General features: G+C 42.7%; 1 non-coding gene across 1 annotated transcript; it reads right to left on the reverse strand.

Moving 5' to 3' along the window:
* Positions 1 to 2,129: 2,129 nt before the first annotated feature.
* LOC126506311 (U6 spliceosomal RNA) lies at positions 2,130 to 2,234 on the reverse strand. Its single transcript, XR_007593171.1, has one exon. It is a non-coding gene; the product is annotated as a U6 spliceosomal RNA (small nuclear RNA).
* Between the last annotated feature and the right edge of the window lie 808 nt (positions 2,235 to 3,042).

The following is a 3,042-nucleotide window of genomic DNA, read 5'->3' on the forward strand; positions in this document are numbered from 1 at the left end:
TGTGCTTGGGACATGCCTCTGATTACAGCCTGCCATGTGAATTAAAACTGGATATCAAAAAGAACAGAAGTAACAGAAATTTTACATACTCATTGAAACTGAATAAGGCACTACTTGATGAAAGATGAGTCAGGTTGATGGAAAGGCAGATGTGGCCCATGCAGATGTGGCCCATGCAGACCCAGCAGCTCCCATGCACGGTGGACAATCCAGGGCAAGACTCTTAACTCACCCTCAAGTTGTAAAAGAAGCAGACTGTGCTGTCCCAGTGGCAGGGGTTAAAGGGAGTGACATGGTGGAACTGGTCTAGTGATGGCACCCAGCAAACTATAGAGAAATATGGGAGAAATGTAGACAAATCTAACTCTCTTCATGTGGAAAGGCATTGCTCTGTTGGCCTGCACTGCTGAGGGGAGGAGCTTTGTATCTTATAGAGAAATCAAGGCCTAGAGAACCCATGATCATCTGGAGGTTGCTGGCCTGGTGAATGGCTCGGCAAGATTTGAAGTTACCACCTATTCTCCAACTGCTCTTCCACCCTGGCTCTGAGAACAACCTTGTATTATCGCAGATCCAAGTGATAGTCTGAGCCTTTCTCACCAGCCAATGGCTTCATCACCCTGGAAGCATATCTTAGGAAGGGGAGGGTCAGGCACCCAGAGGCTGAAACTCTTAGACTTCTTGGTCCTAGGACCTCTTCTGTGTCCCTTTCTTCCTCCCCTACCTTATTTACCATTTGTATCTCAAACAACAGAAAGATTTCCATGGCACATCCTCCACTCTCAAGTGCTCCTCCTCATCTGGCTTCTTGCTTACAAACCACATCAGGTTTTGTCTGATTTGAGAGCACCGCACATTCAAGGTCATGAAGAGATTGAAGGTGGCTTATTAGTCAAGGCTGTTTATTGACAAATTATCTATGGCTTGAAAGAAGAAAGACTACAGCCGTAGTCTTTTTTTTTTTGGTTCCTGTCCTGGAACTAGCTCTTGTAGCCCAGGCTGGCCTCGAACTCACAGAGATCCGCCTGCCTCTGCCTCCCGAGTGCTGGGATTAAAGGAGTGCGCCACCACCGCCCAGCTTAGTTAATCTTTTATCCAGTCACTTCACTAAAGGTGTTTATCAGCTGTAGGAGTTCCCTGGTAGAGCTTTCAGAGTTGCTTATGTATTCTATCATATCATCTGCAAATAAGACTTTCTTTTCTTCCTTTCCAATTTGTATCCCTGATCTCCTTAAGTTGTCTTATTGTTGTACCTAGAACATCAAGTACTGTATTGAATAGGTATGTAGAGGGTGAACAGCCAGGTCTTGTTCCTGATTTTAGTGGAATTACTTTGAGTTTCTCTCTACTTAATTTGATATTGGCTTGCTGTATATTGCTTTTATTATATTTAGGCATGTCCCTTGTATGCCTGATCTCTCCAAGGCTTTTATCATGAAAGTTTGTTGGGTTTTTTCAAAGGCTTTTTCAGCATCTAAGGAAATGATTATGTGCTTTTTTTCTTTCAGTTTTATTATATGGTGTATTACATAGATTTTCATGTGTTGAACCATCCGTGCATCTCTGGAATGAAACCTACTTAGTCATGGTGGATGATCTTTTTAATGTATTCTTGGATTCAGTTTGCCAGTATTTCATTGAGTATTTTTGCATGTTTGTCCATGAGTGAAATTGGTCTGTAATTCTCTTTCTTTGTTGAATCTTTGTGTGGTTTGGTTATCAGGGTGACTGTGGCCTCATAGAAATAATTTGGCAATGCTCCTTATGTTTCTATGTTGTAGAATAATTTGAAGAGTATTGGTATTAGTCTTCTTTGAAAGTTGGGTAGAATTCTGCACTGAAACTGTCTGGCCTTGGGAGACTTTTAAAAACTGCTTCTACTTGCTTAGGGATTATTGATCTATCCAAATTGTTTGCCTGATCTTGATTTTAACTTAGATAAGTGGTATCTATCAAAAAAAGTCCATTTCTTTTAGATTTTCCAATTTTGTGGAGTACACTCTTTTGAAGCATGACCTAGTGATTCTCTGTATTTCCTCCGAGTCTGTTGTAATGTCCCCCTTTTTGTTTCTTATTTGGTTACTCTGGATATTCTCTCTCTGCCTTTTAGTTGGTTTGGATAAGGGTTTAAAAATATGGAACATTTCACAAATTTGCATGCCATCCTTGAGCAGGGGCCATGGTAATCTTCTTTGTATCATTCCAATTTTAGTATATGTGCTGCTGAAGCAGACACGCATAAAGGCTATTTTAAGGTCTTTGTACTGTGCTTCAGCTATGTTGGAATTCTCAGGGCATCTTGAAGTAGAAGAGCTGGGCTCTAGTGACTGCTATTGTGTTTCATGCTGGTACCTGGTCATCTGAGTTTGAGAAGATTGTACTTCTGATCTTGTCTTTTTCTAGTGAGTGTCTTGTTCCTTGGTTTTCATTGCCCTCTCTGGTTCTTGGGTTAGTGTGGTGCCTGTGTGTTGTCTGGTGTATGAGTATCATGACCAAAAGTATGCAACACACACATTAATGTGCATGCAAGAACACATGCACGTATGAGCAAGGAAGTCTGGACCGTGAGGGGTGCACCCACCCACTGAGACAGAGGGACTGATCTATTGGGAGCTCACCAAGGCCAGCTGGACTGGAACTGAAAAAGCATGGGATAAAACCAGACTCTCTGAACAATGAGGACTGATGAGAAGCCAAAGACAATGGCACTGGGGTTTGATCCGACTTCATGTTCTGGCTTTGTGGGAGCCTAGCCAGTTTGGATGCTCACCTTCCTAGACCTAGATGGAGGGGGGAGAACCTTGGACTTTCCACAGTGCAGGGAACCCTGACTGCTCTTCGGACTGGAGAGGGATGGGGAAAGGAGTGGGGGGAGGGGGAGTGATGTGGGAGGAAGGGGAGGGAAATGGGAGGCTGGGAGGAGGTGGAAATTTAAAAAAAAATAAAATAAAAATAAAATAAAAAGTAAAAAAAAAAAAAAAAAGAACACATGCACGTGCACACAGAGGCCAAGGGACAGCCTTGGCTATCATTCCTCAGGTG

This window comes from Alexandromys fortis, unplaced genomic scaffold (genome assembly GCF_014885135.2).
Source record: "Alexandromys fortis isolate MF-2015 unplaced genomic scaffold, M_Fortis_MF-2015_v1.1 scaffold_16, whole genome shotgun sequence".
NCBI lineage: Eukaryota > Metazoa > Chordata > Mammalia > Rodentia > Cricetidae > Alexandromys > Alexandromys fortis.